Source organism: Panthera uncia, chromosome D4 (genome assembly GCF_023721935.1).
Source record: "Panthera uncia isolate 11264 chromosome D4, Puncia_PCG_1.0, whole genome shotgun sequence".
NCBI classification, from domain to species: Eukaryota; Metazoa; Chordata; class Mammalia; order Carnivora; family Felidae; genus Panthera; species Panthera uncia.
This window is the reverse complement of record NC_064807.1, coordinates 10,177,265-10,200,862: the sequence shown is the minus strand read 5'-3', so window position 1 is coordinate 10,200,862 and position 23,598 is coordinate 10,177,265.

The window sequence follows — 23,598 nt, the reverse complement described above, 5'->3', positions numbered from 1 at the left end:
AAAAACACCAGTGGCCTCCAAGAACTGGCCTCCAAGAACCTGACTTTCTGCCCACTGGAGGTAGAAGGAAGGAAAAATGAATGCCCTTCCCAAGTTCAAAGGGCACTGGGAAAAGGAAGCCACTGGAAATTGACATTGTCTGAACCCAGGTTTGTAACAAAGAAATTGCTTCATAATTTTAAAATTATTCATTCCCACCTATGCTGTGGCTTCATCCCAGGAAGTAGCAAGTCAACTGTATCCAAGGAGGGATTAAACATAATAAATAAAAGAATAGCAATTAATTGTGCATCCTGATTTAAGAGTCTGCACTGCCTGGGTCATGCTCGGATGGCTTATCAAATTTAGGTCTATTATGATTGTCTTGTATTTCAATTGATGTCTGTGCTCACGTCTGAAGGCACTTGTGCCATGAGGCTTTTCAGATATAAAAGAGTTTAAACGTATAGATTGTTCCAGGATTCTATCATTCTTACAGCATGAGGCAAAAGTGTTCAAAATGGCAGTTTAATGAGTCATGCAAAGCGGCTGAGGATTCAAAGTCGCCGACTCGATTATTTTTCCCTCTCCAAAGGCCATGCGGGGCAGATTAATATGGTTGTTTTCTAAATGCCATGGTTCTGACTTGCCTTTTTGTAATTCTTGGTAATTTCCTCGCTTTCTGAAAGGCAAAAAAGCATTCCAGGGGGCAAAACCTGAAGTGGTCTGATAAGCAGAATCATTATGGGAGCCAAACAGGAAAACAAACAAAAAAAAAAGGTGAGGAAATGGGCCCAGGGACTTGGGGAGCGCTCTCGCTCTCGGCTCTCCGAGAATCCAGCCCTTCCTGAGCTAGAACATGGCAGTGGACTCTGGAAGGGCCCTCGCTCAAATGGGCTAAAAATCCCCTCCTCCGTGGCCGTGGCAGTGTCCTTGGCCAGAGACCTGGGAGGGTGCCCTCAGCAGCCCCAGCGGGCAAAGGTTTCCCTGCTTCATCGGCAAATCTAATTTTAACAGTGCACTAATTCTTTCATTTGCTGCCCTCCAGAGTTTCACCTCCAGGCCATAATTTCACCTGCCAGCTCAGGTAAATAGTCTTTAACGGGACAAAGGCTTCGAAAGGGTATACAGTACCTGCCTTTGTGCTGAGACTGTGTATTTTCATGTTGAGCCCTCCTCAGAGAGATTTTGTCGTATAAGCCAAGCATCACGCTCCCCTAGGGTCACCTCCTGGCGGTACTTTTGGGAAGAGAAGGGTGGTTACATCTGCTCCTACATCCTATGCTTTCCTCCGTCCAGTTGTGATTGGACCTAAAAGGAGATAAACGTCCCCCTCCCCTTGCCGTCCACCTGTCCTCTCCCTCGATTTTGCAGTGACATGCTGGGGACATGCTAACGGAAATGACAACTTAGGAGAGAAGGATTTTAAATTGAACAGGAATATGGCTTTTCCCATGATACAAGGGAATGGCTCTCAAGAAAGAAAAGGAACAAAACGTAACATCATCATCCTGTGCCGTACTACGTAGAAATCAGGATGCTTAAATTCATCCCTGGTTTTCTGCAACAGCTTTATATGGGGCAGCACAGCTGATCTGTAACACCCCCACGGTTGGGCAGACCAGGCAATCGGAGGTCTCTAGAAACCCCGCAGGCTGGTATTACATTGGATTTTAGGAAACCTTCATAACTGGTAGTTTGGCAATCAGTGGCACTCAGGTCCACAGCCACAAATTGCTGTCATATTAATAGTTGGTATCTGTGGGCTCAGGGAGGTTCTCCTGCCTTTTCCGAAGACGTGATCACATTATTTGTGGCCTCCCAAATTCGTTAGATACCCGGCAGTCTTGGGTATTGTATTCGTTTGCTGGGCTGCAAACAAAGTACTTCTAAGTAGGGGGCCTAGGCTACAGAAACATACTGGCTCACGGTGCTGGAGGCTGGGGGGGGGGAGGTTCCTCCTGAGGCTGGGAGTGGGGGATCTTGGCCCAAGCTTCTTAGCTTCTGGCGGTTTGCAGGCGATCTTACCTGTTCCTTGGCTTGTAGACGCATCATCGCATCATCGTGATCTCCATCTTCATTTCCACACGGCCTAATCCCTGCGTGCATGTCTGTATGCAAATTTCCCCGTTTGATAAGGACACCAGTCGTACTGGATTAGGGGCCCAGCCTGCTCCGGCTCGATTTCATTTCAAGTTGACTAATTACACCTGCATTGACCCCACTTTCAAAGCAGGCCACGTTCCGAGGCCCTGGGGGTTAGGAATTCAACACATGAGCTCTTGGGGGACACAATTCAACTCCCAATAGATAACTTTGCCTTATTTCTAGAACAAATGGTTGAGTGGGTCGTTGAAATCTGCCAGCATGAACCTGCTTTTGTTCAACACAAAGCTGATTTATAAATAAAGAAAATAATGTTGGATTTCTTAAAAAAAAAAAAAAAACAGTGCAAACACAAAACTTGTAAATATTAGCTAGTTAAATGACCTTGGGTGAGTCCTATAATCTCTCTGGATTCTGTTTCCTTATCTATAAAAATGAGAAGTTTGAGATCAGCTTTAATGTTTTTCCAGTATTAGAAATCTAAGGGCAAACAGCACACAGGAGAATTTATAATTTGTTTTGAAAATAGAACGCAGAGGGGCGCCTGGGTGGCTCAGTCCATTAAGCGTCTGACTTTGGCTCAGGTCACGATCTCACGGTTTGTGAGCTTGAGCCCCGCGTCGGGCTCTGCGCTGACAGCTCAGAGCCTGGAGCCTGCTTCGGATTCTGTGTCTCCGGCTCTCTCTACCCCTTCCCCACTTGCACACACACACACACACTCTCTCTCTCTCTCTCTCAATAATAAATAAACATTTTAAAAAAAGCAAATGGAATGCAGACATAATTTTACAGTGGGTTTATGGTCAGATAATAAAAGAATGTCCAAGCATTTTAAAGAAGGTGCTATGTAGCTGCTAAGTAAGACAAGCAGACTGGCTCTTGCCAGTGTTACGCACACACAGTTATTGGGTGAATGGTCCCAAGTATCCAAAGGATTCTGGCTCCATTATGGACACATGTGATCCTCTAGAGTTTTTGACATAGCTACCCTGTCAGCAACACAGCCCCCAGCAACGACCATGATCAGAAACAGCCACTGAGGCACCCGGGTGTCTCAGTCTAAGTATCCGACTCTTGATTTCGATTCAGGTCATGATCTCACAGTTTGTGGGTTCAAGCCCCGCATCAGGCTCCGTGCTGACAGCGCAGAGGCTGCTTGGGATTCTCTCTCTCTCTCTCTCTCTCTCCCTCCCTCTCTGTCTGCCCCTCCTCCTCCCCTGGCTGTCTCTCTTTCTCTCTCAAAAATAAGTAAATAAACTTAAAAAACAAAAGAAATAGCAACTAAAACAAAGCTAACAATAAACGCACAGGTCACTTGTGAAGACGGGGTCTGCTCTCTCAGGGGGTGTACGCACGTGCATTAGTCTATTGCTAAAAACCACGTTCTTTCTTACAGGTCACAGAGTGAGCTCCTCGATAAAATTGTTCCCTAAAACAACCATGTTCACAGAACCATGAAAATACCAGCATCTGGAGCAGCCTTATTTTAATCACCTAACAGAACTCGGGTGAACTGGCAAAACCACTCTGTTCTCTTCCCTACTATTTGTAAGCAAGGCTCTGCTAGATTCCTTGGCTTTCAATGCCGAGCACAGGAGTGCAGACCTAAGCTCACTAGCTTCAGAATGTTATTCTTCCTGCCTCTGTGACAATAGCATTCCTGGTCTTAGCCTCTTTTAAGTAGATATAATGTCAGACACGGGGGGTTGCGGGGGGGATGGAAAAAACTTGATCACTATGAATTTCTTGCTTTGCTCCTTCATTACTGTGCTTGGTCTTTTTTTTTTTTTTAATTTTTTTTAATGTTTTTATTTTTTATTTTTGAGACAGAGAGAGACAGAGCATGAACAGGGGAGGGTCAGAGAGAGGGAGACACAGAATCTGAAACAGGCTCCAGGCTCTGAGCGGTCAGCATGGAGCCCGACACGGGGCTCAAACTCATGGATCGCGAGATCGTGACCCGAGCTGAAGTCGGCGCCCAACCGACTGAGCCACCCAGGCGCCCCAACTGTGCTTGGTCTTAATGACAGAGTTGTCTAACTCTGCTTCTCTTCTACGTCATTAAAATGTAAACAAGTCAAATGTTCCAACTACAAATGAATTTTTTTTTAATGTTTATTTATTTTGAGAGAAAGGGAGAGAGAGAATACAGGCGCATGCATGAGCTGAGGAGGGGCAGAGAGCGGGTTGAGAGAGAAGCTCAAGCAGTGTCCACACTCAGCACAGAGCCCAACTCAGGTCTTGATGTCATACTGTGAGATCACGGCCCAAGCCGAAATCAAGAAGCAGCCATTCAACCGACTGAGCCCCCGGAGCACCCCCAGATGAACTTTCTTAAGAGAAGCAAGAGGGTCTATTGCAACTAACTTGACTCAATAACAACTGGAAACAATAACAATCAAGCAACTTGTTTAAAAGGACATAATTTTGCAATATGCTTCTATTGCCACACAGGGATATTTGTTAAGAGGATAAACCTTTCATAGGGAAAAAGGTTAATTATTAAAGATCTACTTGGTGGAATTTTATGCATTGATTTTAAACGATGGTCTGTGTAATGACATAAGGGAAATTATATTAGTAATGTCCCAGGGAAAAATCAGGGTGATAAATGTGTTTTTACAAATGTATATACAATGATGAACAGAATAAAGTCCCACATTTTTTTGCCTAGGCCTGGGTGATCTGGCCCCCTGACTAGCTCTCTGACCACATCTTGTCTCCGGTCCTAGTTCTGTGCTAGAGCCCCCCAGCACCTCTTATAGTTAACATGCACCCAGCTTGTTTGTACCACAGGGTCTTTGCACCTGCTCTTCTCTCTGCCCAGAATGTTCTTTGCCCTCTCCTCACATGCTAGCTCCTTCCTCAGTGCAAGTCATGGCTCAACATTACCTCCTCAGGAGGCTTTTCCTGAGCACCTGATCCAAAGACGACACCTCATGTCTCCTGATCCCCTTGTCTGATTTTCTCTATAGTGCTGTCAAAGGGCTGAATTTATCCTTATTCCACTTTTTCACTTATCGTTTTTCTTGTCTGTGATATCAGGAGTTTGCTTATTGTTTACAATTAGATTCCCAGGTCCCAGAATGAAAATCCATCAGATAATATTTATTCTATGAAAGAATGAAAAGTTGCATAAGAAAAAGGAAGGCAATACATCAAATTGCCAGCACTTTCTACAAAGATACTGGAATCAAGAGTGATTTTTTCCCTCCTTTTCTATATTTTTTAGGTTTTCTATAATATTCTATTTTATAATTAAAAAAGAAAAAAAAAGAAATTATTTACTTTCCAAAATGCCCCCATAAACATAAAAAGCACAGTCCTATTGTATACTCCAAACTATGGTAAATTCATAATTTGTTCCTTAGTAAACCAGCTCCAAAGATCCCAAAGAAAGTAAGAACATTTGCATCTGCTTTTGGAAACATTAGAGCTAGCTCAAAGAGAAAGTGATCACATTAAATCACTCAAAAATATTGTATTTTTTGTCTTTTTTCTGGAAAACTATACAATGAAAATTGGGTTTAGAAGTTCTACCCCGATGTAAATCAGTTTTTCTGTAGATACCACGGGTTCATACTTATATCTGGCTTTCTGAAAAGTGCTGAATTATGAGATCAATTGCAAGTTGCTTGCTTGGATTTTTAAAAATAATCTAAGCTCTTCAATGAAAATCATATAAAACTTCTAATCACTATGTTGATGAAATGGGCAGGGTATATATTTGGTAAAATAGATGAAATGCACATAGAAATGCCTGGAGGGGCACCTGGGTGGCTCAGGCGGTTAAGCGTCTAACTCTTGATTTCAGCTCAGGTTATGATCTCACAGTTCGTGGGTTTGAGTCTGGCTTCCAGTTTTGCACAGTGTAGAGCCAGCTTGGGATTCTCTTTCTCCCTCTATCTCTGCCCCTGCATTGCTTGCTCTCTCTCACTCTCAAAAATAAATAGATAAACTAAAAAAATCATTTTAGAGGAGCTCCTGGATGACTCAGTCGGTTTAGCCTCCAACTCTTGATTTCAGCTCAGGTCATGATCTCACAGTTTGTGGGACTGAGCCCCACGTCCGGCTGTGTGCTGACAGTGTGGAGCCTGCTTGGGGTTCTCTCTCCCTCTCTCTCTCTGCCCCTCACCTGCTCACCCGCGCTTTCTCTCTCTCTCTCTCAAAATAAATAAATAAACTTAAAAAAAAACACATTAAAAACCATTTAAAAAAAATTTTTTTTAACGTTTATTTATTTTTGAGACAGAGAGAGACAGAGCATGAACAGGGGAGGGGCAGAGAGAGAGGGAGACACAGAATCTGAAACAGGCTCCAGGCTCTGAGCCGTCAGCACAGAGCCCGACGCGGGGCTCGAACTCACGGACCGTGAGATCATGACCTGAGCCGAAGTCGGACGCTTAACCGACCAAGCCACCCAGGCGCCCCTAAAAACCATTTTAGAAATGTCTGGAAACCATGAATTTTGACCAGAAAACTCTAAGAGGAGACAAGACAAAAAAAAAAAAAATAATGAATTTGAACTGTTCAGTGGGTCTTTTGATAAGGATTTTCCTGGTTCTGTAAATAAGGGGGCCGAAAAGGAAAAGAAAAAGAAAAAGAAAATGCCCTAAATCTCAAAAAAGACAGTGACGAATGAAAGTCCCTCCAAATGAGCGGCCTGTTCATGCCACCTACTGGATTCTTGTTGCACTGCTTACTCATGCCTGGATTTCAAGGCGGGTGGATTCTTGTCCTCGGACCCGTCAACAAATCCTCTACCCTCTTTAATCCCCGGTTGGACTTTCTTCTTTCCTTCTTTAAAGGGCTGGGACATCAGTCACCTGATGTTCACTGGATGTATTAACAAAAAAAAGGGACCTCTGAAAATGCACTGCAGGAACTTGCCCAAGGCTGGTCCCCTGCAAAGCCCTCCCTGACACACCCCAGGCAGAGATGCTCCCCCCGGCCCCCCCCGTCCTTCCCTGCTGACAGCCCAGGTCACCTGTACTGTGAGTGCTGGTGGGTCCGTCCCCACCCCCAACTCCCCAGTACGTGAGGCCCTGGGGGACCTGTTGCTTTGGAGCCTAGAGGAAGATTCGGTGTTCATTTCGGCAGACTTCGTTCAGGCGCTGTAACTCGTTTCATCCCCACAACAACCGTGCGTACCCCAACAACAACCGAGAGTCAATAGTACTCTCCCGATTTCATAGATGAGGAAACAAAGCACAGAGAGGTTAAGTAACCTGTGCAAGGACACCAAGGCAGGCCGGCTCCACGGGCTGTGCCCGCCTCCGTTGCCGTTCTATCAGCCGCTCGGTGAACACGCGTTGTCGTGTGTGAAACTGGCCCTGTGCTCACCTGTCCCAGAGGGCCCCCGTGCTGGGTTTCAGCACTGCCCTCCAGGCGCCCTGGGCTCTCTGCCCCACTCAGCTCTGTGTGCTGGGGTGCTGCAGCCACGGGCCCCCTTACTCTCTGCCTCCGGCTTGGGTGCGGTCAATGGGGGGGCCCTCCTATGGCCTGGGTGGGGGCAGGAGAAGGGCGGGAAGGAGTACTTCCTTCCTTGGTTTTCTCCCCATCGGTGGCCAGAGGCTGGCTCGGGTCTCTGCTGAAGCCGCAGCACCTGCCAGGAGGCCCTCTCCAAGGCTTCGGCAGCTCTCGGGTTCCCAGGACGATTCCTCCCCACACCCCTTCAGGGCCGACGCCAGCCGCAGCGTGCCGAACCGTCCCATGTTGGTGTCTCTTCACCGTCCCCGCACCCAGGTAAACCGTGCCTTTATTCAGTTCTCCGTTCCCCACTGAGGGTGCCGTCCCCCTCCTGCTGGTACCTCGAACCAGTCCTGCCTCCAGCACGTCCCCGGCCTGCTGAAATTCTGCCCACCTGCCGAATCCACCGCTCAGTCTTGTGGGTTAAGGTTTTGTGTTTCCGGGCGTCCTTTGTGTAAAGGCAAATGCTAGGCATCTCAAACCGATCATGACAACTGTTCATCAGATGGCCACCCATCCCTGCCCCAGGACAAGTAGGTGTTTTTTGCAGTGGGGAATAGGAACAAGCGAGTCATGTCGGCAAGAGCCAGCCAGGAGGGTAGAGAAGGGAGAAAGGGGATGATGTGGGTCCCAGGGACAAACTCTGCCAAGGTCCTGAGGACAGCTTCAGAGAAGTCTCTCTAGTGTGGCGGTCACAGCCGGGCCCTGGAGGGCACAGCGATGGGTTAGGGTCACAGCTCAGCCATGTGCCAGCTGAGAGCACCGCCCCACGCAGAGCCCCTTAAGTTATAAAAGGTGAACAGTAACAGTATATGCTCGCTAAGGTTGTGTTGACGAGTAGACGAATAATACAAGCCAACACTGCCACGGTCAAGCGTTCCACGCACATTAGCAGTCGCGGACTCGGTTAGGGAAGCTTTTCGTGTTCCCAGTGCTTTGTGAGGCTGAGCAGAAACCGTTCACTTTGCGATCTGTGAGCTCAGGGAGGGCAGCTGAGGGACAGCAGGTGCCGTCGGGAAAGCAGGGAGCTCTGAGGCCAGGAGGTCCTGGACTCAGATCCTGTTCCATTACATGACCTTGGGCAAGCTTTCTGTCAACGTTGGGTGTCTCACTTTTCTCCTCTGTGAAATGGAGGTGATTATACCTACCTCACAGCATTGCTGGGGGGGGGGGTCCAATGATAGCGGGATGGCGATCACACAAGAGATACTTTATTTTCTTCCTTTTAAACCAAGACCAAATGTATCTAAATCTATATCTACCTCTATTGCTAAGAAAGAGAAAGAGAAAGAGAGAGAGAGAGAGAGAAATGGATGTATTTTAAAGAAGGAGGTAATGCAACAGTGGAGGCTGTGAGTCAGCAGGCCAGAGGCGCTGGACGGCTGCACGTGATTTCTATGTTGCAGCCGTTGAGCAGGATTCTTTCTTAGGGAAAACTGTGTTTGCTCTTGTGGCCCTCACCTGATTGGGTGAGACCCACCCATGTTGAGGACTTAAGTCAACTGATCATAGATATTAATTACACTACAAAATACCTTCACAGCAGCAAGTACATTAGTGTTTAACCAGTTGGGCACCGTAGCCTAGCCAAGGTGATGCGTAATATTAATCAACACGATGATCATCTCAGTTCCATTTAGTACCATCCTTTTTTAAAAATTTTTTTTAATGTTTATTTTTGTTTTTTTTTGAGAGAGAGAGAGACAGAGCACAAGCAGGACAGGGGCAAAGAGAGGGAGAGGGAGACACAGAATCCGAAGCAGGCTCCAGGCTCCCAGCTGTCAGCACAGAGCCCAATGCAGGGCTCGAACTCACGAAGCTTGAGATCATGATCTGAGCCGAAGTCAGATGCTTAACTGGCTGAGCCATCCGGGGGCCCCTGCACTTACTGTCATCCTTTAAAGACCAGAGGAGAATGTAGCTCTACAATTTGTTTGTGTGTGTGTGCATGTGCATATGTGTGTATATGTCTGTGCATACGTATGTTTTCTTTCCTTGCTTCTCCTTTAGGTCATGAATTCTCAACAGAAACAGAGGTAAAAATTAATTTCTTGGGGGGCCAAAAAATTCCTAGACACTGCAAAGACTTGGGTTCCTCCAAACTCAAACTCTGACAAAATTATACTCCTTAGTATTTAATTTCTCTCATTAGGAAGAAACTGAATTACATAACCATGCATTTCATATTGAAGAATTTAACAATTTCTTTAAGTTTGGTTAATTGATTTAAATTTATTAAATTAAAATATTTTCCTTCGAGGGTGATAAGGAACAGAGGTGAGGAACACCACCTTAGACCCTTTCGTGGAACATATTAAGACATCTCTGGCCACGAAAGGAAAGGCACGTCCCAGCGTTTTCCATTGACTGGGCTGGATTCGACCCTTTTTGCTCTTCTGTTCTTTAATTTCATGAATGATGAGAGGAGTCTGTGTTCTCTGATTTAGCCCATCTTTAGAAAAATGTGGCCATTAAGTTGTAGTAACTCAATATTAAAAGAAATTTCCGTAGAAATGTGTTCTGCAGTCAGTAGCTGGGGCACAGCCTCCCCACTACTCATCTTCTGACAGTGAACTTGCACCCTCCAATACAGGGTCTTGGTTCACTCTGCCCAGAAGAACCTCATTACAGGCCTGGTGAAACAAGTTCTATTTTTTTTTAACGTTTATTTATTTTTGAGAGAGAGAGACAGATAAAGCATGAGTAAGAGAAGGGCAGAGAGCGAGGGAGACACAGAGTCTGAAGCAGCCTCCAGGCTCCAGATCTGTTAGCACAGAGCCCGATGCGGGGCTGGAACTCATGACCCTTGAGATCATGACCTGAGCTGAAGTCGGACGCTTACCCGACTGAGCCATCCAGGCGCCCCGCAACAAGTTCTATTTATGGTGACAACTTACAGTTAAATCTCCAGCTGGCGCCTCTTCCTCCTGAGCCTCTGTCCTATTCAAAAGGCCATTTCTTTCCAGAAACGGTTAGCTATTTCTATCGAGTGTCGAGGGAGCCGCCAGCCTGCTGCCTGAAAGAAAACCACTTGTTTCTGGGGACCTTTCAAAGTTTCCTTTTCAAGGCGAGTCGCTTAAACACCCAGAGCCCAGCCTCCAGCTGTATCCTTCTCTTGGTGTGTGGCCCGGACGGGTGACTTGGCAACGCAGAGCCTTGGTTCCTTCATGGACAAAGCGGGGATTACAATGCCGGCTTGTGCCACCCCAGGAAAACACCCCAGGAGCCATGAAGTGCCACCAAATTTCAGGTCTTCTTTTTTTTTTAAGGTTTTTTTTTTTTTAATGCTTTTTATTTATTTTGAGAGAGAGAGAAAGAGTGTGAGTGGGGGAGGGGCAGAGAGAGAGGCAGAGAGAATCCCAAGCAGGCTCTCCACTGTCGGTGCACAGCCCGAGGCGGGGCTTGAACCCACGAACCATGAGATCATGTCCTGAGCTGAAATCAAGAGTGAGATGCTTAACCCACGGAGCCACCCAGGCGCCCCTGTCAGGTCTTATGATAATGGAGGAAAAGCTCCAGTATTTTCTGCAGATAGGTTATTACTGATGAGAAACGACACACACACTGTTCCTCCAGCTCTTCCTTCGTCCGCACACTTCAGCCTGACCCCTTGGGTTCATCCCTCGGGTCTCTACATACAGTTACCTCTTCGGAGAAGCCCCCTTGGTCTCCCATGTGCACCACCCCCTGGTTACAAGCCATCACTGCACCCTTCGGTGGATTCTCTGGACGCAGACATTTATTTCTGGGATTCTTTGCAAATGTCTAGTCTCGGCTCCTGGAACGGAAGCTCCAGAGAGCGTGTCAGCCCTACTCTCCAGCACGGGCCTGGTACTTCGTAGGCGTCCGATAAATATTTATTAAGAGGGAATAAACGTGCCTGTCCCTCCTAAGATTCTCTTCCTCAAAATTTGAAGAAAAAAAGCTGGGGCTTATTTTCTCCTCCTAATTTCAGACTTTTTCTTCTTAACCCCAAACAAACAAACCATAAAAGGAGGAAAGAAAGCTTAACTGCTGTTCACACCTTGCTAAGTCTGCTTAACAAATCTTCAGAGACTTGCTCGGTGGAAAAGTGACACTCAAGAAACTGCCCTTGGTACAAAAGTTGGCAGAAGTTGGGACAGCGTTGACAGAAGTCCCTCTCTTGAACGACAGTGACCTTGACCTGCAGTGACCTATCTCCGGACACACCCATCCCTTTCGCTGGGTCCCCTGAGGAGCCTGCCTGGCTGTGCCTTTCCTAAGCATCTCTCCTTGGTCTTGAATCTCACCAATATCCGTGTCTCCCCTATTCTCTGCTAAAACTCCCCTCCATTAGGAGAATGGATTCGGCACCAGTTCAAAATTAAAAGACGATACATGAACTTATTTTCACGTGATCGTATGTTTTCTCTTGGCAATGGCACAGACATTCACGTGACCATTATTTATGACTGAGTATCCAGCCTCTGTATGATAGTGGGTTGGGTATTGAGGAAAAGGCAAAGGCTGATAAAAACACAGCTCTTGGCAGACTCCCATTTCCAAAAAAAAAAAAGAAAGAAAGAAAGAAAGGCAGGATAGATATTTGGGCAACTTCCTGCAATGAAAGGCTTATAAATTCTGTAAAAAATATTATAAATGTCCTATAAATGCAGAGCTGACAAGAAAATAAGGGAAATCCCCAGAGGTCATTCACAAAGAAGCTGAAAAACTGAGGGTGAGCAAATGGAGTCTTTGGGTACCCTGGTGTGGTCTGTCGGTCTGGATGTTTTTAGTGATCAAGGGGCTGGCTCTTAAGACCGTCACGGGGCCAGGAGGCAAGGCCTTGGGCTCCCGCCTAAAAACTGAATTGGAATCGAAACCCAAACACAAAGCAGGGGTTTTCGAGGGGGTGTGCCCCGAACAAAGGAGTGGACTGGATGAGGAGAAAGCTTGTCTGCCTGGGCCTTGGTTTGGGGTGCAGGGGGAGGGTGTCAGAAGGAGACCTTCCATGAGAATCTATAACAGCAAACCACACATTTGCAGAGTTTTGGAGTTGAAACGTATGCTACCTGTGAAGGCTAAGAATCTCTATGCAGACATATTAATATAAAAAGTGTTTCTGGGGGCACCTGCATGGCCCAGTTGGTTGAGCGTTCGACTTGATCTGAGTCGAACTTGATCTGAGACTTCAGCTCAGATCATGATCTCACAGTCCATGAGTTCAAGCCTCGCGTCGGGCTCTGTGCTGACAGCTCGGAACCTGGAGCTTGCTTCCAATTCTGTGTCTCCCTCTCTCTCTGCCCCTCCCCTGCTCGTGCTCTCTCTCTCTCTCTGTCACTCAAAAATAAAGAAACATTAGAAAAACTTTTAAGCAAGTGTTTCTGGGCTCTTAACACCTATGGGAGGAGGGGAGGATTCTGGCAGGATCAAAGGCAAAACATATCTGGAAGAATGTACCCTCAACCCAGGATGCCTCTTCCACAGATGAAGCCCACCCCATGGACCATGAGTCCAGAGGCCCAAATTTCAAGGCAAAGATAAAACATGATTTGGCCCATCCTGGAGTTTACAACCATTCAGAAAGACAAGACACACTTTCAATAGAATGAGATCAATTCACCTCTTCTCTGCTAAAACTCCCCTCTGTTAGGAGAATGGATTCGGCACCAGTTCGTTCATGGGTTCAAGCCCCGCATCTGGCTCTTTGCTGACAGTGCAGAGCCTGCTTGGGATTCTCTCTCTCTGCCCTTCCGTGACTAGCACTTTCTCTCTCTCAAAATAGATAAGTAAATAAAAATCTAAAAAATATAAACAGTTGAGGTCTACCCTGTTAGTCTTTGGGGTTTGCCTTAGGTTTTCACAATGAATGGAAAATTTCAAGCTGTGGGTATGTTTTTGGATGTTGGTTCAGTTTGCACTGTCTGTCTAGCAGAAAGGAAAGAATTGCACGTGGGAAAAGATATACCAGGACAACAGACTCTGGTGTGGAAAATACTGATCCAGACAAAATAAAGCTCTGGAAAAAAAAAAAAATCATTACAAGTGACCAGGAGAGAGATTTCACTCTCCGTAAAAGGTGCAAGCCACTGAGAATATGTAATAATCATGAGTCTTTATGCCCCCAGAGCCATGGCCTCACATTCTATACAGCAAAAGCCAACTAATACAAGAGGTGAAATGAACAGATCTGTGTTTGTGGTTATGGGGACACTCGAGCACGTTGACCTCAGACATCAACAGATCACACAGCTATAAAGTAAGGATGCAGAGTATATGAAAATAAAATGAACTTGAATGTATATTCAAGCTTGAACATATGTTCAGACTTTGCACCTACCAGAAGTAACACAGTCTTTTTAAATAACCGAAGAACATGTCCCCAAATTGATCATGTATTAAGTCCCACAGAAGAGCTTAACACGTTCTAAAAATCAGAATTTATTTTTAGGAAAGCCAAACTTACATGCATTTTGCTGTGGCGGGAAAGCTTAGAGCATTCACTATGAAAACCCCCTGTCTTGAGTCTCCATGGTTTTCGTTTGCTAAAGACATTCAGCACTTGTGGGTATGATTCCATTTACCCCCCGCCCCCGCTTTCTGCCAAGAAGGCTAAGAAATTAAAATCCTACTTGCTTTCTCTTTCTTTATTTTTCTTAGAATTTTATTTTGCCTTACTCTGTTTATTTAAAGAAAAGGCTTTTTCTTCATCTTCCCCTGGCACTTCTGCCTCGTTCCTTCTAAGCGTTTCCTTCCCTTGCTCTTATTTTTTTTTTCAATTGAGATATAATTGACAGGTAACTTTATTTTAGTTCCAGTGCACAACATCATGGTTCAATACTTGTGTATATTGTGATGTGATCATCACCATGAGTCTACTGACCATCCATTGCCACACATAATTACAATTTTTTTTTTCTAGCTTAAAAAAAAAAAAATCCCCTCAGGTTTATTTCCTCCTTGTCCCAAGTACCTGTGTACCTACCCTGGGAAGCCCAGCACCAGTCTGCCTCCCTCTGAACATGTGACAGTTTCCCTGGTGGCCCTTCCTCCTTGCCTCCCACTCTCCCTTGGCCATTTTCCCCAGTTAGAAATGGGCCTTTCTGGCTCCTTTCTTTGCTCCTTGGTTCTTGACTGCTTACCACGTGCCAGGCACCTGTATTAGGCTCCAGAGAGACAGTGGTGAGTAAAACGCTCCAGTTTTCATGGGGCTTCCGGAGAAGGTAAAAAACTGCAGCCATGGGGCGCCTGGGTGGCTCAGTCGGTTGAACGTCCGACTTCCGCTCAGGTCATGATCTCACAGTCTGTGAGTTCAAGCCCCACGTCGGGCTCTGTGCTGACAGCTCAGAGCCTGGAGCCTGCTTCAGATTCTGTGTCTCCCTCTCTCTCTGACCCTCCCCCGTTCATGCTCTGTCTCTCTCTGTCTCAAAAATAAATAAACATTAAAAAAAAAAACTGCAGCCAGCCATTTTGCATTTAGGAAAGTTGGAGCTGAAGATCAGCAGGGGTTTGTTTTGCGTTCTTCTGGATTCCTTGACCACAGCTGTGTGATCTCTTTCTCTCTGGGATTGATATGATCCTCCAATCTGTCATTCAAGATTCCTTCATTATCTATATTCCCTGGTTTCCTACAGGCTATTTTCCCAGTCTGATGAATGATTGTCTGACCCCTCTGCTTCTTCCTTCACTGGCAACCAGCCTCAATTTTGATACTGAAAACAACAATGGGTGAAGGTGGTCAAAAGCACAAACTTCCAGTTATAAAATAAATAAGTCCTGGAGATGGAAAGTGCAGCTTGGTGACTACAGTTAATAAAAGGGTATCGTATATTTGAAAGTTGCCGTGCGAGTAGATCTTAAAAGTTCTCATCCTGGGGCCCCTGGGTGGCTCAGTCGGTTAGGCGTCCGACTCTTGATTTTCATGATCTCATGGTTTGTGGGACTGAGCCCTGCATCAGGCTCTGTGCTGACAGTGTGGATCCTGCTTGGGATTCTCTCTCCCTCTCTTTCTCTGCCCCTCCCCTGCTCCCTTTCTCTCTGTCTCTCTTTCCCTCTCTCTCTCTCAGAATAAATAAATTTTTTTTAAAAGTTCCCATCACAATAAAAAAAATGTGTAGCTGTGTGTGGTGATGGATGTTAACTGGCGATCAGTTTGCAACATATACAACTATGCAACCTTTACGGTGTGCACCTAAAACTACCGTTTTTTGTTGATGATATCTCCATAAAAATTAAATTACATTTTTAAATCTGAAAAAAAAAAAAGAGCATAGGTTAATGCTAACCTTAGTATTCAGCTCCTGCTACAGAATGATGATGTGGGCTAGGCTATGTCACTTTTAAGGCAGTTACAGAAGCAGCAGACTCTTGACGTCCCTGGTGGACCACAGGTCTGGATTCCTTACCGATTTCCTGCAGCAGGAAGAAAATATCTCTGCATTCTGTTTATCAGAAAGGTTGTCACCTTCGTTCCGTCTGCAGTGAGAATTCAGAGCGCGTTCCAGGGAGAACTGTTTAGTCCCTGAACTGGCCCTACGATGTGGGACTCGGGGATTCCAGCCAGCTGAAGGGGAGCAAAGCTTCTGGAGAGCAACATGTTCACGGACCTAGCACAGTGCTTTCCTGGCCAAGTACACTGGGGCATCAACCTCAGGAATGAAACATTGAGATACTGACAGTGCAGTTTGCAAACCCCGCAGTTGTCTGCGAAAGAACTTTTCCTCCCCGAAAAGAGTTAAATTCAGCAAACACAAAATATAAGTGATGGGAGGGGTCAAGAAGTAGCCTTCTGGAGGGCCGTGAACAGTCTGCATCTTGCTCTGGATGGCAGTTATCTGGGTATATACAATGTAAAAACTCACGGTGGGGAACACTTTGGATGCTTGCACTTCACATGTGTTCTGCTTCGACATAAAAATTTTCAAATAGACATGGACGGTGGTGATGGTTGCACTGTGTGAACGTGCTTAATGCCGCCGAACTGCACACTTAGAAATGGTCAAAATGGTACATTTTATGTATATGCTACCATAATTAAAAAAAATTCACGAGCTCGATCAGGTGCAGGTCACGATCATATATTAAAGGATGCTAATTAACCTTAATGATAGCAAAGTTATCCTTACCAGTAGGTGGAAAACCACCTTGAGAATTTGCCTCGGCTCTGTATTCATTTTCCCAAGTTGCTTCCTTCCCAAGGTCTATAATCTCTACTAGAAAGTGGAATAATATCTGTGAACGTGGCTCCTGTCCGGGCCTCCCCATGACCCTGACCCGACCCAGCCCTCACACTCTCCCTTGTGTGCATGGACTTCCAGGGTTGAGGGAAGCTGAACAAAGACCGAGGGTTCAAGGGGAGGGCAGGGTGCAGAACAGGGCAAAGAGAGGTGGGGAGGGGCCCAGCCAGTATCTCTGCTCTCCTCCAGGCTCTCTCTTCCCCTGCCCTCCCTTCCCCCAGCCCCTGTAGGAGGCAAATTACAGTCTCATAGATGGCAAGAGACCCGAGGTCATAAAGTTCCACCTCTTCCTTTTAATTTCATTTTGTGATTTAATGAGGCAAGCCAAGCTCAGCGAGGTGAAAGGTGAAGGGCTTTTCCAAGGTCACCCTGCAGTCAGACGCTGAGCCAGTACTAAGGTTTAGGTGCCTATTGTTGCCCTGGACCTGCATCTTTCTCTCTAGCCCTTTCTCTCAGCTGCTCCTGACTCCTTCTGTCCCTTTTTTCTCCTCTACCTCGCTTTCCCTCCAGGGCATTTTTATTTTTATTTTTTTAATTTAAAAAAAAATGTTTATTTATCTATCCTGAGAGAGAGTGCGCGTGGGCTGGGGCACAGAGAGAGAGAGAAAGAGAGAATCCCAAGCAGGCTCCATACTGTCAGCACAGAGCCTGATGTGGGGCTCAGACTCACAAACCATGAGATCATGACCTGAGCGGAAATCAAGAGTCAGGCGCTTAACCGACTGAGCCACCCAGGCGCCCCCCTCCAGGGCATTTTTAAATAACAAATTTATGGAAATATAATTCATAAAGTCACGAAATGTGCCCACTGGAACCGTGCAATTCACTGGTTTTTGGTATATTGATAATTGTGCAACAACATCAATTTTAAAACATTTTCATCACCCAGAAATGAAACCTTGTACCCTTAGCACTCACTCCCCCTTTGCCCCAGCCCCCTAGGAAACTATCAACCTATAGATCTTTCTTCTCTGCACATTTCATACAAACGGAATCATACAATACGTGGTCCTTTGTGGCTGGTGTCTGTTACTTACCATCATGTTTTCGAGCTTCAACCGTGGGCTAGACTTCCAGATTATCAAGTTGTTCTTGGCAAGGGAGGTGGAATAAAGGTTGGAGGGAAAGATAGGAAAGAGAATTCTGTGGGTCACAGCACAGCAGCAAAACGAAATGAAGGCAGGAATTGGTTCCCTCCTATGTCCCACACACCTAGGCAGGCAACTTCATTTCTTTTGTTTCTTAAAGATTTTATTTTTGAGAAATCTCTACACCCAACCTAGAGTTCAAACCCCAAACCACGAGATCAAGAGTCACATGCCCCAAAGCAGTCACATGCCCCAAGGCAGGCTCTGTTCCTTATCTCATTGAATTGAATCTTCATAGCCCGAGAGCATCACGAGCCCCAATTCAGATGTGAAAACTGGGGGATTCGGCCACTATTCCAGGGGAATGCAGGTCGTAAGGAGCAGAACACAGATGGGAATTCACATTTGTCTGCCCAAAGATCCATTGTCTTTCGCTTGACCAGCTCACCTCTGGAGCTGTCAGATTCTGAGGGTGGGCATTTCACAACCATGGTGGTGGGTGACTTCCGGTGAATCTGAAAAAGTGGTGATTGTCGTGCTCTGTGTTTCCCTATCCCAGCGTTTCCTCACTCTCACCCACACAAACCCCGTTGCAATGCCACCTCTAGAAGCAAAGGAAGAAAAAGGTGGACGTGTCCAGTGTAGAGGACTGGATAAGGTGTGGCACATCAATGCAGTGGGCACAGCCCTACGACAGACTATCAGGGAATAATTTCAAAATATGTCTAGCTAGGGGCACCTGGCTGGCTCAATTGGAAAAGCATGCAACTCTTGATCTTGGGGTCGTGGGTTTGAGCGCCACACTGGGTGTGGACATTACCAAAAATAAATAAATAATAAACTTAAAATATATATATGAACAAAAGCCATGCACCAAAGCGTGTAAAATATGCTACCACACACACACAAAAAAAGTGTGTGTGTGTGGGGGGGAGAGTAGAGAATAAATACACGCACTTACGCGTGCGTGCGTGCACACACACACACACACACACACAGACACACACAGACACGAGGCATTTGCTTGTGTATGCACCCAATAACTGCAAGAAATCTCAAAAAATTTAAAACCTGGTTGCCTGTGTGGAGGGGAACTTGGTGACTGGGGACAGAGGCAGGAAGGAACTTCATTCTCCGGCTTTTTGAATCTTTTAACTTCAGAACCATGGGACTGTATTATCTATTTAAAAATACATATCTATTTTATTTTTTTAAGTTTATTTTTTTTTACTTTCAGAGAGAGATAAACAACAGTAGAGCGGCAGCGCGGGCGTGGGCATTCCAACCAGGCTCTGGTCATGAGATCATGACCCCAGCTGAAATCAAGAGTCAAACTCTCAAAGGAATGAGCCAACCAGGTGCCCCCAAAATACGTATTTATTTTAAAATTCACTCCTTCATTGAACAAACATTAATGAGCCACTAGGGCATCACAGGTCCTGGTCCAGGTGATGGAGGCACAGCTGTGAACAGGACCAAACAAAAACATGGAAAGGACTGTCATGGACTTCACACCCCTTGTTTCTGAGAGTCCAGAAGACCAGCTCAAAGGCAGCCCTTCTGCCACCCATTCTAACTCTATGACGAGCAGGAATCTTCCTCTCCTTTCCTCTCTGATCTGCAACAGCATATTTTGGTCTGCATCACATGTAAACCATGAATTACCTGCCCCCTTTGTTTTGTTTGCTGCAGCTTCAGAAAAGCTCACTGTAAATCACCCTAATTAAGTTGCTATCGCTGTTCACACTGTTAACCCTAAAAATAAACTGTTTAAGGAGTTTATTTGCGAACATCAGAGAATTGTAATCCAGCAAACACAAGCAAAGGGAAAACAATTAGGCAACTCAGAGAACAACGGGGAGAAACACCTTTTTATAGAGGAAAAGCGGGCTTTGGGCGGGGCTGTAATAAGCAAAGCATCCATTGGGATAAACTGGGAGTTTGAAGTATACTGGCTCCTCATTGGCTGGGTTGTGACCATCTCCCATTGGCTGGGCCGTTCCTGGGTAAGGAGAAAACCTTCCCTCCTCCCGCCGGAATAGTCAAGTACAGGCTTGTTCCTGCGGGGAATGCAAGGTACTGTCTCTTCCTGTTGGGGTCTGCAAGTGGCAGGGTGCCAGAGCCAGGAACCCAATGCTGAGCTTTAGCTCAGGACCCTGAAATCAAGACCTGAGCTAAGATCAAGAGTCAGTCACTTAACTGACTGAGCCACCCAGGTGCCCCTTCTCAACTCCATTTTATTTGTTTGTTTGTTTGTTTGTTTGTTTATGAGAGAGAGCATGAGCAGGGGAGGGGGCAGAGGGAGAGAGAGAGAGTGAATCCAGGCAGGATCCGCCCTCAGTGCAGAGCCTGACGCAGGGCTCAGTACCACCACCCTGGGATCATGACCTGAGCCGAAATCAAGAAGTCAGTTAACTGGTTGAGCCACCCAGGAGCCCGGATAGACTTCCTTAATACATGTCCAGTAGAGCCCTTGATTTAAGTGTCTGTCTCCCCTGGTAATCGGGAGCTGGGGCAAGAGAGGGCTTATGTCATGTTCTTCCTTCAACCCACCAGCCAGCAGGGGCTTGGCAGGGAGAGACCCTGAGGGGTAAAGACTGGAGCCCCATTTTATTTTATTTTATTATATATACATATATATATATTTAATGTTTATTCATTTTTGAGAGGGAGAGTGAGCGAGCAGGGGAGGGGCAGAAAGAGAGGGAGACACAGAATCTGAAGCAGGTTCCAGGCTCTGAGCTGTCAGCACCGAGCCCGACGCAGGACTTGAACTCACAAACCCTGAGATCATGAGCTGAGCCAAAGTCAGACACTTAAGGGACTGAGTCACCCAGGCACCCCTGGAGCACGATTTTAAACCAAGCCTGCTGTCCACAGAAGACTTTCAGTGTACCTCCAAATGTGTTTTCCCAGTTGGAAATACTGTCATTTGTTTTTTAAGTCATACTGGGAGTCTCAAAAAAAAAAAAAAAAAGAAAAAGAAACAAACAAAGAGAGAAAAAAAGAAAGAAAAAGAAAATCCATAGCAGGGATTCATACTCTTTTTAGGTAACAGGACTAAATAGTAAATATTTTAAGCTTTGTGAGCCATGTGGCCTCTGTTGCCACTCCTGGCCCCTGCCCTCCTATCTCTGAAGCAGCTGCGAGCCAGTACATAAAGGAGTGAGTGGAACTGTGTTCCTATAAAACTTTATTTACAGGCACCGAAATTGGAATTTCATGTAATTTTATGTACCACAAAACTTGTACTTTTGATTTTCTCAGACATTTAAAAATGTATAACCCAGGGGCACCTGGGTGGCTCATTCCGTTAAGCAACCACCTCTTGATTTTGGCACAGGTCGTGATCTCACAGTTCATGGGTTCAAGTCCAGCATAAGGCTCTTTGCTGATGGCAGGGAGCCTGCTTGGGATTCTCTCCCTCTCTGTCTCTTCCCTTCCTCCACTTGTGCTCTCTCTCTCTCTCTCTCAAAATAAATAAAGCTTCAGAAAAACGTAGAACACATTCTTAGCCCACTGGCTATACAAAACATACAGTTACCTGAATTTGGCATATGGGGATATAGCTGGAGGACCCCTGGCACTAAAGGGTTTTTTTTTTCCCTACTTCTAAGAAGACTTGGGGGAAGTCATTTTTCCAAGAACCGGTAAAATTAGAATCGCCATATTTGGCGAGTTAAAATACAGAAATTCGACCTGTTTCTGTGTTGAAATTCAATCTCAGATAAACAAGGGTAATATTTTTTAGTGTAAGTATGTCCCATGCAATATTTATGTATTTTATCTGGCTCCCCTGCTTAACAGAGTATTGGTCGTATTCTCTGGGTATGAGGCTACCAATCCCACCCTCTCGTCCCACCACCTGTCACCTCCAACACCACTGTGCTGGTGCCTACCTCCCACGTGGAGACCACTCTCAGCGCACAGCTGTGCGTGTGGGGGGAGGGGCGGGGGAGGACACACAGACACTACCTGTCAATCACTGTGGAGGAGGGGCTCTTCTGGGCAGGAAATAGGGCCTGAAAAGGAGCAGGAGGAAGCTTCCTTGCCCCACCCAGGACCCCCCACCCCCCACACCGGTGCATGTGTGCAAGATGACCCAGTCCTGTGGGCCAAACATACTGGCTCACAGAGGCACTGTGTAAAGATGATGCCTGTCTTGCGGTGGCAAACATGGCCGCGGGCTGGTGGAGCCCTAGAGGGTGACCCTTCCCTTGGGAGTCCCCAGGAACTGGGGTGTGTGCAAGCAGGGGGGTGTGTCCATTTATGGCACTCTGGGGTTATTTCCTTGTTTGCCCCAGCTTCTCTGAGTATTTTTTGTAATGTTTATTTATTTTTGAGAGAGAGAGAGAGAGAGAAAACACGAGTGGGGGAGGGGAAGAAAGAGAGGGAGGCACAGAATCTGAAGCGGCTTCACGCACAGAGCCGGAAGTGGGGCTCCAACCCACGAGCCCTGAGATCATGACCTGAGCTGGAGTCGCATGCTCAACCAACTTAGCCACCCGGGTACCCATTTTCTGAGTATTTGTAAATAATAATAAATTAAAAGTACTCCATCCTTGTCTCAGTAAGATTCCTAAAGGCAAAGAAGGGCTTTGTGTGCCTCCTGAGTCTACTGAAAGCAGGAGAGATGTGTCCATTAGGAATGCCCATCCAAGTAGGGCAGTGAGGAATGATGGGGGCTGGAGGAAGTGCGCACCCTGGGGACAAAAATTTCCAGGAGAGAGTAGAGGCTGCCTGAATGTCCCCATCATGAGACAGCCCCGTTTCCCCCTTTGGAAGGTGTGATTCTAGTTTGTACCTGTCTACCACCCCTTCCTGATTTGGTTCATTAATCCCAATGCTTCTCTCCTGAAAGCCTGCTTCTTCCAAGAAGCCCCCCAGCACCCCCTCCAGTCTTCAGTGTGTTTGTCTTCTAAACTCCTTAGTGTTTAATGTCATCCTCCGTTTGGGGATGAATCCTGCACTAACTCACGACCTTTCTTGAGGTGAACGGTTACTGATGTTTTCTTTGGTGAAATATTTTACACATTTGTCCTGTTTTCTGAGCACCGGATACATGCTTTATAGTGTTCTGAAGTCACATTTGGTTAGGGGTGTTCTGACCCTTCAAGTCATAGTAGCGAACTGTGACAATAACCATATACAGTAATCAACTTGAAGCAACATTTATGAAAGTAGTATAGAAATGTATAATTATTTCTTTTGCCATTTTAGACTTACAGGTCATTTTAAAATAATTTGTGCTAATAATTGCAATCAGTAGGCTCAGTCTAATTGTTGGCATCCAGTAACACAGTCATCCTCACTCTCTAGCTTCTTGGCTAGAAGATTCTAGAATAGAAGATTCCTTCTTGAATTAGACAAATTTTTGTTTTTATACCAGATTTCTAAAACTTACTGTAGTTTTCTTCCATTTGCCGGGAAAGGAGAAACCTGACAAGGCCTTCTTTGGGGGAAAACAACAACAACAATAACACAAAGTTTGCTAAAGCACATAATAACTGATCTATGTGTCTACTAAAGGTTTCAATTTTTAAACTTTGAATCAGCCACAAAATAATTCATTTTACTATTCTCAACGGCTTCTGCCTCCTGAAATGGCCCGTGGTAAAAATCCAAGCATACTTACATTGTTATTTATCTTGGCAGTATTTGCACTCTGAATCTGTTTATCTTCTTTTTATTTTGGTAGCAAACTCACAAATTGGCCAGAGAGTGGCCATTGAACCCCATGGGAGATGTATCTGAGCACC